Source organism: Protopterus annectens, chromosome 1.part1 (genome assembly GCF_019279795.1).
Source record: "Protopterus annectens isolate FY-2018-M chromosome 1.part1, PAN1.0, whole genome shotgun sequence".
In the NCBI taxonomy this organism is placed as follows: Eukaryota; Metazoa; Chordata; order Ceratodontiformes; family Protopteridae; genus Protopterus; species Protopterus annectens.
The window spans coordinates 1936076060-1936093072 of NC_056726.1; positions in this window are offsets into that span (position 1 = coordinate 1936076060).

A 17013-nucleotide genomic window follows, 5' to 3' on the forward strand; every position below is an offset into this window, starting at 1 on the left:
TTGTGGTCCTGGAAACAATAAAACATTGGCACAAGTAGTTGACAGTAACATGAATAGTCCAGAAAAGGTGATGTGTAATAACATTTTGCCAAATTCGGAAATGGACCACAACAACATGACAGCAACACAAAGTGCAGGTCCATATTTGGACCAAAATAGAATAAATAATGACAATAGGGCCAGTTATGCCCAGGCAGTTTCATTGGAAACTGCTGGTACAGGACACAACAAAGGCCCTTTTCACATGGGCAAATTAGAGAACAAACAGACTTCAAAGTGGTACAATTCCACTTAGTACAATGGGAAGGGGGAAGGGGAAAGGGAAAGGGAGAAACAGGAAGAAATGGTAAATCAAAAAGGTGTACAAAACTATTGTCTTGATATTATTAATTGATCTAATATTTCTTTTTCCTGTGAATTAGAAAATGTTTTAAAGAAAGGCTTCTCATTCATTTCTGCCTGTAGTATGAATACAGGAAAATTGTTAGTAGACTTCAGACTGTATATGAGGAAGTTAAACTTAAGTTACATCATGCAGGATGTTTTAAAACAGACCACTGCTAACAAACCCTTAGATGACAAACCTAGCACTTTTAACCCTCCCCTTCAAACTACCCTTCAGGTCTTTCATAGTATTTGCGAAAGAGAATTCAGAAAAATTAGTCATTGTGACTATAAAGAGAATCTTACCAAACAAGAGTACAATGCATTACATAGCTTGAGCAAAAACTTTGACATTAGAGCTATAAAAGCAGATAAAGATGGGAAAATTGTCATTATGAATACAACAGATTATGAAAGTTCTTTAGAGGTGATGTTAGAATATCTAGATACATATAAAAAGGTTAACTTAAGAGAAGTTAACCACAGTTACAAAAAGGTGGATGTCACATTGTTTGATATGTTCAGTCAAGGTGAAATTGACAATGAAAATTATAACTATTTATTGGTTGAACATCCAAAAATGGCATTCTTCTTTGGTATCCCAAAAATACAGATGGACCAAAAATATCCCCCATTCAGGTCAATAATTTCAGCTAAACATTCCAAAACAGAAAACATATCTATTTGGTTAGATTATGTTCTTAATCCTATTGTCCAGACATCTAAACATTATCTAAGAGATTCATGGCACTTACTAGAAATTTTAAGAGAACTTGACATCACGGAAAGACAAATTTACTTCGGCACTTTAGATGTCAAGTCGTTATATACTTGATCAAGAAAGGGGTATTGAATATCTCAGAGAATATCTCACTAACCACACTGATTTCAGTGGTGGAAAAGTGAATACCATTTGTTGTTCGATGGACTTGGTTTTGAACAATATTTTTTTTTTAAATTCAACAAGTCTTTATACAAACAAATCTCTGGAGTAGCCATGGGGGCAAGAGTAGCACCTGCATTTGCAAACTTAGTCATGGCTAACTGGGAATTGTAGTTTTTAAATCAACATCCTAGTTATAAAAATGTACAAACCTACTATAGATATATTGATGATTTGTTCTTTTTATGGACTGGTACTTATGAGGAATTTGTGGATGTGGTTAGTGACTTAAATTCTACTACTGATTTTTTGGAATTCAAAATCAGTGGTTTTGGTGAATCTATCAACTATTTAGATTTACATTTGAGTATAGATAAGGAGAGAAGCAAGTTTATGAGTAGTATCTATAGGAAACCAGTATTCGCTAATCAATATTTACACAAGGATAGTTTACATCCACAGCATATGAAAAAAGGAGTCATAAAATGACAGATCATTAGGCTTAGTATATTAACTTCTGACAATGACACTTTCAAAAAGGAAGTTCTGTTTTTGAGGTCACTTTTTCTTTCTAGAGGTTATACCTTGGAATGGCTAAAGAAGATAGAAAGCAAAGTAATGGTACTAAGAAGGGGGGTGGCTTCAACCATTTTGTATTCAACTGACACCATGGTAGGTCCAGTTATTGACAGTACATCAAACACATTGGAGACTGGTGTTTCTAAATATACCAGTGCTTTTCCTATACCTATAGTGACTGAAATGTGGCACATCAAACACATTATAGAGAATAATTGGAAAATAATACTTGGAAACAAAAAGTTAGTGGCGACAATTGGACTGAGACCTAGATTTACTTATAAAACAGTTACTAACATCAAGTCAATGCTAGAATCAGAAAACAACAAGGATAATATTTGTACAAGAACAGGTTGCAATAAGAAAGGTACTTATGCTTGCAGGAATTGCAAGCAATGTAGGTTCATCAGCAACACTTCCTTTATAACTTTAAGTCATTCCAACCAAACCTTTTGGGCTTAAGACTACTACAATTGCAATAGTGAGTATGTTGTTTACATTGCTATTTGTATGTCATGTGACAATTATTATATAGGAAAGACCATAAGAAGTTTGAAACGCAGGATATACGAACACAATCTGGCTATTAAAAAGAAAGACAAAACAAATTCATTGGCTAGACATGCATTAGTATGTCTAGATTTTAAAAGATTCAAATTTTTTGTCTTGGAAAATGTAGAGAAGGTTTCTTTTGAAGGTGACCTTAACAATATACTAGAATGCAAAGAAGCACTGTGGCAGTTATTTTTAGGTGCAGACAGTGCACCTGGATTAAATGAATCCATAAATTTAAAATGCTTTTTAGTTAATAGATAACATTGTTTAAACAAGTTTTTACTACAACTATTTTATTTAAAGAATGTGTATTTTATACAGACTGACACACCTAATATTTATTTAATTAATTGTTAATTGTTTGAAGTCATTTCCTGTTTGACAACAGATTAGGATATAAAAGGAAGTTAGGGTAAGGTCATTTGTAAATGTTTTTTCTGAAGAAGTTCATAGAATTAAAAGTGGATGAAAGCGCTAATATACTGTTCCAGAATGGTTTTTGGATTTGTATCCTATGACTGATTCTTTTTGTGTTCCATTCTGGTATGTTACATGTCAAGTACATGCTTGTCAATACAACAAATAACTGACTGAGTGCTGCAGTGTTAAGCAGAACCATTTTCTGCTACTGCATATGTACCTGAAGCACAAGCCTCGCCTGGACTGTTATGGGTACCTCACCCTGGCTATGCTGTGCCAACAGAGCTGACACTGCTCCCTCACTGACAATCCTCAGTATGACTCCTGGGCAGAATGCAGCAGCTGCAGCCTGCAACATATGCAACAGTATGTTCAGCTACCTTCTACAGACCCACCATACCTCCCAACCACTTAGAACAGGGGATCCACACAATACCCATACATAAGGGAGTGGGGGGATTGGACAAGTGACAGAGACATGTGTCACAGTCTTCCCCTACAAACATACACAGCTGATAAACCAGGAGCTACTGCAGCAGCATAAATATTCTGATGCAAATGACATATGACACTCACATCTGTCTGTCGCCTTACTGACCTTAACACACATTGTTAAACAGTAAACTGCCACATAATCAGAAAGTCTGTTTATAATGGCCAAACATAGCATTTAAAACTCTGGAGATACCACATAAATCCGGACAGTGGACAGTATTTTTACCTACCTTCTGTGATGCTGTATTCCCACACCTCAATAATGTCCATTTCACAAGCCAGGAAAAGGGCCAAGGCCATCATGAAGTCTTTAAATATAGCTCTGTGGTACCATGCCATTGACTAATGAAAATGCAACCCAGCTGTTCTGGATGCAATTAGCAAGTGTGAGCCACAGATGTGTGTACAGGCAATCACCTGTTCATGAGCATTACATACAAAAGGCAAACTGCTGCCTATGGTAAACATGTCTGTGACTTTCTTTATGAAGACAGACTGAGATATCATAAACATTATACTACAGGATTTCTTCACATAAAGGAGTACAGCACTATACCAGGTGTGTAATAGAAGTCCCCATGTAATGGGATACAGATGGAAGGATGCAGTTATGGGAAATAGGGATTACAGCAGTAGGTCTGTAGTATATATCTTGAACGACATGTTGCTGTTAGTCAGCTGTCCAGCACCTACAGGCTTCCCTTTCAGCTCTGTCTTCTGTGACACAGATCACAGCTCTGGCCCTCTGAGTCCATCCAACAATATTTGGCTCATGTACAAATGTTACTGGATTATGTTTTAGACAATTGTGACAGTAAGTACTGGTGGATACATCTGGCATATCACATGATGTACTGTCAGTCAGCTCCTCTCAGTTTGTGAATGTCACACAGGCATAGTTCAAACATTGTCCAGGTATCCCTGACTGTCCCTGATATACTCTGGCTAGGTCACTGTGTACTCCATAGCCATATCTCATCACTGGAGAGCTATGGCTAACATACTTATTGACTCCCTACAGAAAGACAGCAGGTTATAGCCAGTAGTAGTGGGGGGACACAGACCCGGTCTCAGCGACAGAGTGTACATATCGAGCATACAATGTAAGGGAATGAATACAGTATCATATATTAATGTACCATAACTGTTTTCTGAGGGGTCTGGCATGTGACAGCCAGATTGCCTACAGTCTGGGAACAACTATTATATATTGTCCAACTGCTTCCCAGGCATTCACATCATACCTCTCAACCTGGAAACATCAAAAATCTGGACAAGGCCCATGAAAAATAGGTATAAATCTGTACGCTGATTAACATCTAATTTGCATACATAATTATATAACCCCAACCATTCCAATGGAATTGTGGGATACCAACTTTTGAACGCAAACTGAAGAACAGACAACCGAAACATGGCACCAGAGTCCCCCTGCAGCCATTCCAATGTCCCGTTACCTGGTTATTTTGCCCCATTTACCATAAACACTAATGTATGCATACTGCTTTACTTCTACAATGATTTGGATTTTATTTTTACATTTTATAGCACAACAATGCAGAAACACTAAAAGACATAATCTGGTAAATAAAGCAATACTGTCTCACAATGAAAATAGGCTCGACATTAAAACTTCTTTGCCCTTGAAACTCACATTCTTTGAAACAGCATTGAAACCCACACCACATCCAAAGAAAATGCATCTGGCCAGTGGTGGATAAAGATTACCTTTGGACTGTTTTCAAATCATTGGCCCCTTGCACACAAAACAATAAACATACATGTGTTCTTTTCTTTATACACCTTCCTGACTTTATTAAATTATATTCCTTGTATAATACAACACACATAGAGCGCATTTTAAATTTATTGTTTGAACATTTTACCAGTAATCTGTACTGTAGGCAATGAAACAAAACACATGAACCAGTAATGACAAAACTGCCCAATTCTGAACTTTTCCATCATAAAAGTCTGCTTCCACACCCACACTATAAATAGAATGACAGTAGTGTAAGCTATAGGCATCTTGCACAGCGTCTCGCACTTATTTTCAATTTCATTTTTTTTTGGGGGGGGGGACAAAAGGTCAAAAACCAGGGACACATTTTAAACATTGCTTGTATAATTTTGTAAAGCTGCTAGAATAAAATGTTGTGTTACCATCATGCATTTCACTGGCATGTTTTGAACCCAGGATTCTATGCAATACAGTCAGAACAACATACCACTATGCCAAATCAGCAGCTGTCTGAAAAATAGGAAGACTGAAGCTTAATAGTCATCATTTAGTGAATTCATTTCTCACTTCTCAACATAGCTCTTAACCTCAACACAAAAAACATGGACAAACAACAAAGCCAATAATGGGGGAATACAAATTCAGTTCTCACTTCTCACTCACCATATCTCTGAACTGTTAGCACAAAAACAATAATGGGGGAATACAAATTATGTGCTCACTTCTTATCATAGCTCTAGACTCTTAGCACAAAAAAAATGTTCTTACTTCTCATCATAGCTCTCTCAACTCTTAGTACAAAAAAAATCTGGACAAAGCTCAGAGCATAACTTTCAACTGTTAGCAGAAAAAAAATGTTCTCACTTCTCATCATAGCTCTCAACTCACTCAGAAATGATGGTGGCTAGGGATAGTAGGCTCGTTTTAACCTGTACCAAAGGTACAGGGTTTGAGCCTGAATACTTCTAGCCACCCAGTGTATTATATGGGGGGTGGGGGCATTTTCACACACATACACCTCTTACCCTGAGGAACGAGTGGTTCCTTATCCTGAGTAGTTCACATTCCTCTGTCGTTGCTGCCATTAATCCCGGCTCGCAAACTCTGCCCTGAGTAGTTCCCAGCTCGGCGAACTGCTGTTTCAGCTTCCTGGCCTGCACATAAGTTCCTCTGCTGTTCTGTTTCCCATTCCCACCATTTCAGCGCTGCTCACAAGTTCCTATACTGTTCCCCATTCCTGCCAGCTTGCAATTCAATTCAGCCAGCCAGAAATGATGATGTGAGCTCCTTGAGCTCAATTCTGACTGGCTGGTAGTCTGACGGAGCTGACATAATTGCTCACGTGATGACGTCAGCTCCGACAGTGCGAAAATTTAAAAAAAAGCAAAATAAAATCGGAAATGAAGGGGTGCCACTCGGGAATCATGGCACCCCTTCATTTGGACCCCAAAACTCAGTAAAAACAGAGTAATTCGGAACGGTTGGGAGGTCTGGTTGGCAGATTTTAAAAATTCCCTGATGACTACTCTGTCAGAAATACTTGGTGAGCAAATTGGTGTAACTACGGAAATTATTTTTTTGAGTTGTGGTACAGAATCAGAATTATCTAGACATAGTAAGGCCTTGTTGATTTTAATTCTGGTGGCTGCCAAAAAAGCAGTTGCTAGAAAATGGGAATCAAAGTCTAAACCATCTGTACAAGAAGAATTAAACATAGTAATAGAGACAAAACAACTGGAAGTGGGATCTTTAGGATTGGGTAGGAGCAAATTACGTAGAAAAAATTGGAAATGTAGGAACAATACAAGCAGAATAATGTTTTGGAGGTGGAATGAGGTTTAAGGGAAACAGGAAGTGAATAAACTATGTAATATTAAGACTACAATGACTGTTTAGAAGATTGTATGTAATATGTAAAGTTTGCAACTGAAAATATGTCAATATGGCTTGCTTTCATTTGATAAATGTATGACTTCCTATGTCATAAATGATAATTCAATAAAGTTGATCTTTCTCGTTAAAAAAAAAAAACTCTCTGCATGATAAATGTCCTTTTTTTAACTCTCCAAATGTGACTTCTCATATTATTCCTTCTAAAATCCATTCTACATAGAACGCTGCTGAATCCATATAAAATACAACTGCTTTTTAACTACATCTTATCTTGCCATCTTGAAATTAAATGAATGTCTACATCCCATACAGAGCCTCATACAACAGCTATACATTTCTCTCAATCTCATTAAGAGGTAACATGCAGATAAAAGGTGGTGACAGAAAAAGCAGCACACTGAAATAAGCAAACACACAAGTTGCTTATGAAATGACAACCACTGTAGCACCGCTGAAATCTATATCTGTATTTGGCAAACACCCATTAAATAATAAAATTCTTTTACAAAAATGGGTCTCAGGTGGGCAACCGAGGAAAGACTAGTCCTGGCTTGTAAATGTTAACATATGTACACATGCATGGGTGCAATGATTCTCAACATGTTATTATTACATTTGCAAACATTTTACTAACATCTGTACCACAGGCAAAAATAACTTCAGCAAATCAGAAAGACAAATGAACAAAGTAGCCCCCTCATGCTCTCATCTTCTACACTCATGTCATACCTCTCAACCTGTAAGCGTTAGAAATCTGGACAAAGCCAAAAAAAGTGTGGGGGACAAAAACCCACAAATAGGAACAATCCTTAAATATCACTCTTACAAAGATGATATATGAAAATCTTTTGCATTAGTATGCATTTTTGGAATGACAGGAAGTTTGAAACTCAAATGTCTGTTATTTAGTGACATCAATCCCCAATGATTTCCCAGAAATCGACAATAAGGGACACACTAAAAATATGAAGCAAAAATCTGGAAAATTCTGAGAAAATATGGACAGTTGAGTGGTATGACTCACGTTCACAAATTCTTCCACAAAAGTGAAATGTACTTTCGGTTGTGTACAGAGTCTAAAACGTTTGAAGAATTCAACAAAGGATTCACTGAGTCAAAATAAGGAAGCATTTCTCGTAATGCTAGATGAGACACACTGTCAGATTATTCTGTGTGATCCAGTAAAATGAATAACTCTCTATGGTCTGATACTTCAAAGGAAGCAAACGAAAGGACCACAAGCAAATTAAAGACAGTGGCTTCTTGCTATATCTCAGGGGCAGTAAAATCTGGGCTTAGCCAGCTTAAAGCCTTTACTTTAAACAAAAAAAAAAGGCTCAATATGCTAGTAATTCACAGCATCGTGCTGTGAGAAATATATATTTCAGTCAGGACTTTTATTTTTTCAGTGTACCTCGGTTTTTCAACCATATGGCTTCTCCTTCCTGATGATTATACAACCACAAGAGACCACACCACACACACACACACACACACACACACACACACACACACACACACACACACACACACACACACACACACACACACACACACACACACACACACACACACACCCTCGTATAAAAGCCCGTAACACTAATGAGCAGATGAATTTGACAAAGTACCTCATCAGACATAATTCATAACACTCGCTGAGCTGTCCCTTGTTCCTGCTTGTACTTGGCATATTCTGTTCTTGGCTTTCTCGCTCGCATTTTTTTAAACCATAATAATCCTCAGAGCTCAGCTAAGCTGTTCCTATTCCCGCTTACATTTGCGGCCAGCCGGAAATGACTTCTTCAGCTCAATTCCGACTGGCTGGTAGCCCTGGTGGCGCTGACGTCATCTCGCACGTGATGACATCATCGCCAACAGCGCGAAATTTTAAAAAACAAAAGGAAAAATCGGAAGTGAAGGGGTGCCACTCGGGAATCGTGACACCCCTTCATTTGGACCCCAAAACTCGGTAAAAACTGAGAAATTCGGTATGGTTGGGAGGTATGATTCACATTTGTCTGGCAGATGGTCCACATATATCAGGCACATGTACACATTCTGCAAACATCTGTGTACATATTGAGCATGCAACATAAGGAAATTAATACAGTACCAGATATTAATGTACCATAACTGTTTTCTTAGGGGTCTGGTGTGTAACAGCCAGATTCCCCACAGTCTGGGAACAAATATTAATTATTGTCCAACTGTTTCCCAGACATCCACATTTATTTGGCTGAGAGTCCACATATATCAGGCACATGTACACATTCTGCAAACATCTGTGTACTGTGGATGTTGGACAACTACAGGGAGGATACCCTATAGCACGTTTGCAGTGCTGTCTGTCATTGGTTCACATAGATGTTTCTGGACTGCCCCCATACACTTTTAGTACCACTCACCTATTTGTCAGATGGTGGCTGTATGACATGGTACTGGGACATCACCCATAGGGGACACATCACAGTAGATGGCAGTGATGGGTGTGGAGAAATAACAACACAGTCTGTCACAGCACACAGGGTCATAACCAGTATACCTAGGATCATAGGAGGTTACTAGGCTATTGGCCCTGAGGCCCTTATAAGCCTAGCCCAGAGTTTAGCTGATGTTTATGCAAGTCAGCACCTGATGCCCCAGTCCAACAGGGACACAGGTTGTATGCCAAGGGTGTATGCCTTGTTTACCATCCAGTTATCCAGGTTTCAATTATAAAGGGGAAAAGAGGTACTCTGCCTGATGTGGACAGGGTGCCCATTCTACAGCTGGGCAAGTGTCTGGGACACACATCTGACCTGCCAGCAAGTCTTGCTGATGTCACAGACCAGCTTGAGGGTGCATATGCGGGTTAATCGAGTGCAGCTTGACTTGCAGATGTGCAGCAGTCCCATCAAGGTAGGGTCTGTGATTGCCTTGCATGCCAAACAGAGGTCACCTCAGAGGAGTCTGTATGAAACTGGGTAGAGAGATAGGGCTTTTAGCCTGTGTATGGTAGATGTTTGAGGCCCAGTTATTCCCTGGTGAGGAACCTCTGTGGTCAACCCAGTTGCTTCATGTGCTTTGTGAAGTACATGAGGAAAGGGGCATTATACTCAATAATGGGCTTTATTAGGGAGGAATACAGGGATGTTATGCCCTGCATTTCCTTGCATGAGATGCCCTTATGTAAGATGTGAGCCATGTAGAAGGCTTTCCTTACAACGGAAGTAACATAGCGGTCAAGTGTCATGGTGCCATCAACCTGTATGCCCAAATCCCTCACAACTGATTGCATGCTTAGGACATTGTTAGTAATGTGATAATTTGTGAGGATGTCACTCTACCCCATTTTGTGGTATATAGCCTGAGACCATATTTTTGGCACCAGTCATGTGTCTGCATGAGACCCTCTTGGTGGATGTCCACATCACTAGGGGATTTGTTGACAGCACCCAGCATGCAGTCATCTGCATATGTGATCGGCCATAGCCCACTGGTTGTGCCCTGCACCTCAGAAGAGTAAATCACACATAACAGAGGCCCCAGTACAGAACCCTGGGTTACTCCACTAGTTACAGGTCTACCACTTGAGGTAGCTTCCCCTATATTGACTATGTGGGCTCTGTCAGTGTGCCAGTGTGCTTTGGTAACATATGGATTGATGCCTAGTAGAGAGCATACATCTATTTTGACCAAGTGGGGAATACTGTCAAAGTCTTCGGACAGGTCAAGGTAAGCAGTGTGCACTATCTTCCCCTCATCCATGACTTTGGTGACTGTGTCAAAGAAGTCAACCAATGTAACAGACATCCCCTCCTTGACAAAGCTAAACTGTGTGTGATTGAGTATGTGGAGGTTGGCAATGTCCTTGTAAATGAGGTTCATGATAATCTTTTCCCTGGCCTTGCAGATCAGGCTAGTTAGGCTGATGGGTCTATAATGTGCCAGATTGGTGGATGCTCTACCTTAGTGTAAAGGGATGACAGTGGATGTCCTCCACTCAGGTGGGACAAAGGCAGTATTCAAGCTTTAGTTGAATACAGTGCCTAAAGGTGCTGCAAGTTCATGCTTGAGGTATTGTAGAATGCATCCTGTGATGTGATTGTGTCCCATGGAGGCTGTATTCCATGACATTGAGATGGTAATGATGACCTGTTCCCTAGATTTAAGGGGAAGGGTGCAGGTACTGGGAATGTCCTGATGTACTGATGGGGGGCAGGGAGTGAAGCTTTCCCAATGTACTGATGGAGAGTAGGGGTCAACTATGTCCTTTTGTAACATGTGAAATGTAACTTGCAATTATTGTGGAGCTTTTCACCCTGGGAATCCACTGAAAACTGACTCTTCTTGGCCCAGTGGACCTCCATGGTCATCAAACTTAAACAAATAAATAAATAAATAAAGCTTTCACTGTCTCTGTCAGGCAGCAAGTTTGCTATATCTATAGCACATGTATATCTGGTGTCCTTGACCACCACTTCTGAGAAGATCTGGGTTCTTCCTTTGAGGCTGCAGACATATGTGAAGAAGGAGTTATGATTGTCTGAAGTGGATGTCGCCAATGTGGGCTCCGAGTTTGCTTTGAATGATTTCAGTGGTACTCTTATTTGTTTATTCAAGCTAAGGAGACATTGCTTCAGATTGTACACCTGCTCCATCTTGGTCTTGGACAGCAATATTCCACTCCTGTTACAGAGTCTATTTATAGCAGATGTCCACTAGACACGTTTACTTATCCTTGTAGAGGATGATGTAGTCCTATCAGGTATACCTGTCTCCATGCATCTATACAAATACACATATAGTGCTTTGGTGTACTTGTGGATATTAGTGCCAGTTCCTACAGAGGGGGAGGGGGCTGGCAAGCTGTTTATACCATCCCTCAGGCGGCTGTGATCAAATTTGGAGATGTTTGTATGTCTGACTCTAGCTATATGGATATTTTGGGAGATGGTGACTGCAAACAAGACCACTTTGTGGTTAGTTTTACCATTGAGGATGATACTGTAGGGATGCTGCAGTGGTTACTCATGTTGTTTAATATCAACTCCAAGAAATGTTCACCTTATGTGGGGGTAGCAACTAACTGTTCCAATGTGTTTGCATTGCCAAATTCAATGAATCTCTGGGCATTTGTGTGCTGGCATGAGTAGTTCTTACAATCTATGTTTGGCTAGTTAAAGTCACCCAGAATCAAAGTACAGAGTTGAAACCTGATAGAGTTGAACAGGTCCCTATAGGCAGAATGGGCTTCCTCGTCACATATGGGGGACAGTACTGAGTTATGATCTGAGTAGGGGTCTTGGCAATGGTTAACTGCACCTGGTATGTCTCCTGTGCATCTTACTGTTTGACCAGCCTGGAGGTGTGTATGTCTTTTATATATAGTGAAACCCCATATCCCTTGGCTTTAATGCCCACACCTTTGGGTCTGACTATATGATAGGATGGGTGACCATGTAAGGTTGTGGTGCTCTCTGCAGCTTTAAACCAAGTGTCTGTGACTGCACAGATGTCAGCATTTTCTAGGGTTAAGACTGCTTGCAATGAGTGCAGATTCATGTTTAGACTCCTAGCATTTAGCAGCATGCCTTTCATTTTGTGACTTGTTGACAGTTTTATGTTGGTAGGATTAACCTTATAATTTTTCCTAATAAAGGCACTATGGGGGTGGCAAGAACCATAGAGGCCATCTCTGGCAAAGCATCGTGGCCTGTTGATCATATCATCCCAGGCTGTCAGGCATTGGATCCTCCTGGAATGGTACCAGAAACCAAGCCAATTGTGAAGGTCAATCATTTCCTGATTGCTTTGTGGCATTATTCTGGGTGACAGCAGAATACTGCCTAAGTCTATGGTCATACCTGCCTGGGACACATAATCAGTGGGATCAATCATGTCTCACTTCATATAGTCCAGGGAGGTGAGTCTCGGGTCAGGCAGCCAACATGGACTATGACAGACTCATAACAGTACCTATTGTTGAGAGACAGCAGTACATATGTGATTTGGCAGATTCTGGCACCTGACAGATAAGTAACCATGACCTTCCCCATATACAGCCTGGTGAGAGGTTCATCTGTGTGTCTTGCAATGGAATCTCCTATGACTAATATGTTTGATTTATGGTGATGACTTAGTGGCTGTAGGACACAGGTGTATGGCTATGTATGGTATGTTGTGTGGAGGACTGTGGAGTTTGCGTGTGTTTTTGCCTTGGAGGTCTCCTTTTTTGGGGATGTTTATGTTGAGGACCTCCGCATATGTGGATGTGTGTTGTGTAGGTGTGAGTGGTGTTTGAGGTGTACTGATTATGTTGACAACCTTTTTGGTGCCAAATATGCAGGCTTGAGAGGGAGAGAGCATGTACTGTAGGTTCCTAATGTCATTGCAGCTCTCACAAATTGCATTCCTTGGTGGTGTTTGTAGATAATTGTCCATGTACATGAGGCAGTTGCTACACTGTGTCAGGATGCCCAAATCAACCAGACTGGCAGTGGAAACTCATATTTGTCAGAATCTGAGGGAGGAAGGTCATGGAGACCTAAGGGGTGGGCCTACAGCCCAGCTGCTTAAAACAAAAGTAGGAGGCTTACACTACCCCATGCAATGTAGACAGGCTATAAACAAGCAGTAGTAGATTCAACAGAAAAAAATGCAGTTGAACACTTTAGAAAACATGAAGCTAGTAGCAGGAAACAGCAAGATGAGGAGGGAAATGCATGATGTATTACCACTATGTTGCTGATAGCCACATACATACTGTGATGATAGATGGTAGGGTATGACATGGGAGTCAGTGGAGGATACTGCTGGCAAATGATGATGCGCAGGGTTTATACATAATAGAGAGCAATGTATGTGGTCCTGTGATGTGTTCCCCTCTTTTTGTCTTTTCGGACTGATGTACAGATGGAGAAACCCAACTTTTTCTGCAGCTGAAAATTATGCTGTAGTTGATGGCCTCAGACTGCATCGTGACATCCTGCTGTTGAGGAGTCACAAGAATCAGGAAGAATGCACAGTACTATAGGCAGAACTTGTTACATCAGTAAGTCACATAGGGCTACAGGAAAGAAGCTATGAGTACGTCTAACATTAGGCCACAGACATTATAAATGCTGCAGGGCAAGGGGCTGCAGGTGTGGCCTGGGGCCGTGCTGGCACTGGTGGAGGGTCTGCAATATAACAACCACTCTAGGCCACAGAGGAGATCCTGGCAAACCTGGGTTCAACCACCAGCTCGCAAGCATCCATCACCCATGCATCATGAAGGTGGGTGGCACAGCTTCCCCAGCTGAGAAGTGTCAAAGTAGGCCCCCTGTGGTCATCACTTTAATACTGTAGCAGTCATAGTGGCAGTCTCTGCATACCTATACATGGATGTCAGGTCAATCTGCATTGGTGGGGGGGGGGGGTTGTAGCACACACATGTGCACATATACTTAAAATGTCAGCAATGTGGGCAGTATCACAGTTTGTACTGTACATGTTGATATACACACATATTATCCTGTACCAATGCCACATTTGTATTTGCTGGCAATACCTCTCCCCCACAATTCCATAGGTACATCTGGTGTGGCCAGAGTCCAACATCCAGTAGCCAGTGAGTGTGAAACTGTTATGTTATATCTCATCTATACCCTAGGAATGTTAAGGGCTGCCAGTTGCCATGGGCACAACTGTTAACCTTGCCATAGTACAATACTAGTATTTCAGTTGTGGAGAGGTTCACTGCAGTGCATTCAATTGGTAATCATGGTAGCATATTTGCAGGAGCTGTAACATATCTGCATGCATTTTTGTGAAGGTCTATGCAGTCTGTGATACAGGGGGGCAATAGTATGGTGGAGATGGGTGCACTGTGTTTAGATGAAGGTCCATCACATACACTGACATGCTTATTTCACAGGTGTATAGTACTGGCAACATTAGCCAGACATAACTGAACTTCATGTTGTTAAGGGCCTGTCTTGTCTGTGTCTGTTGTGGTCTGCTTGTGTGCTGTGCATGGGATCAGTAATAAGGTGTGGTATGTATAATGCAGTTGTGGCACCTCACCTGTATGTGTGTGTGTGTGCGTATGTGTGGATCAGCAGACACAATAGTGCAGATATTAATTTGTCATGTTGTCTTCCTCCTCACAGGTGACCATGGGGGTTGGAGTGTCCCCCCCTCACAACCTGATGTCAGTGTCTCATCGGAGTCTGATGATGATGGTGGCCATAGTGAGGCATAGGTGGGTTTGTTGGGGGCTGAATTTGTCCCATGGGTTGACATCCCACTTCCTCCCCCAATGTCCCCACACACAGTCTGTATTCCCACACGGGATCCATGCAGATGTTTGAAGTTTCACTTCTTCGAACCGACTTCACCGAGTCCACTTGTTCGAAGTAGTGAAACTTTGAACATTGACTTCGGCAGTAACACCACAGTGCGGAATGGGAATATTCTCTTTTCCCTGCTGTAGTGCCATCTTGGAATTGGTATATTTAAGTAGGGAGGGTGGGTAGCACAGCCTCCCACATGGTGGGGGTGCAGGGAGGCTTGCCCCCTGCAAAAAAACATGTTTTAGTGTTTTTTGTTTTTGGGTCACCTGGGGAACTAGACTTCAGTGAAAGTGCACTTTCATAGAAGTGAACTTTTAAGTGTGGGTCTCCTACTCTATTTCAAAGAAGTGTTCTATTGATGTAGAGCAGTAGACCCGCCCACACATTCCCAGTCCCCCTGTGGCCACAGATCTTGGACAGTCAGAGGATGGTGGTATTGAACAGGAGAGTGTGGTGACTATGGCATCTGTGCCTGTAGGCACTAGCCATAGCCAGGGAGCTGGCAAGGTCCTACACAGGCAGATTGACAGGAGTGCCCAAAGGAGGACTACTGCCCATCCACCGCCTGTCACAGGTGACACATCATGAGTTACTCAACACATGTTTCTGTCTGTCATGGAGGCACAGGGATATTCTGAATGCAACACCAGATGGATACTCAGGATCATGGATGCATCACTGTCTGGCATCCATGAGTCCATCCACAACATTGGTGATGTCATGTATCATTTTGCCGATGTAGTGGACAGACAATGGGGTGAGACATTGTCAGTCCTTGACTATGCATTGTCTGTGCTGGAACATATGGCGGGGGTAGGGTGTCAGATATGTGGACTTAGGTCAGCAGCAGCATCAGCTGAGAGTCCATATGGTCATGCACAGTCATGCTCCCATAGTGGCAGTATCAAGAGCACTATCAAAGGGAGGGTGCTGTCCACATCACAATGTGGCAGGTCATAGCCATGTGGTTCTGGGTGATCCCATGAGGGACACAGACTCAGCAGATGCCAGTCACCATCAGCAAGTAGTACCAAGTCTGATCTGGGTATGGTGGTGCCAGTGTCACTCCTGGCAGAGCCAGTTCCTGTGGTCATGGCCAGAGACAATAAACTGTACATTCTGTCATGTGTGGTCCACAGCTGTCCAACATACCCTTGTGTAGGTCTAGCACATGGCTTGACTGTGTACGGGCACACACACACACACATCAGTGTCTCACGCAGGTCACCAGCAAACTCACACAGCTTCTCTCGATTTCCCAGCTGGCCAGCACCCCTCCAGATATACACACATGATGTCAACTGTGTGGCACAGCCTAGGCCTTTGGCAACCCCACACCACACCCTGTGCATGTGATGATACTGTATCACATCACTGTTATCCATACCATTGCTGCAGGGACATGCATATGGTTGTCTGATGCACGGGTTGAATATGGTACATTTAATGACAGTTTGGAGTGTAGTAATGTTTTGCCCTGTATGGTGCTGTCTGCTGACATGTGTCATGAGTACACATCAAAGTGTATGTACCTTTGTTCCATGATGCTGCATTGGTAGTAGTATTGCAGAATGACTGTTGTCTCCCAGACCTTTTTCTGTTTCTGTTTCAGGGTCTGTGTGTCTATGCCATGGAGACCTGGTGCTAATACAGCAACTCAGGATGGCATGGTAGCAACACAGAAATGTGAATTTGCCGAGGTATGGCTGTATATGTGCATGGCTACCTAGGCGCGTATGTGTAGAACA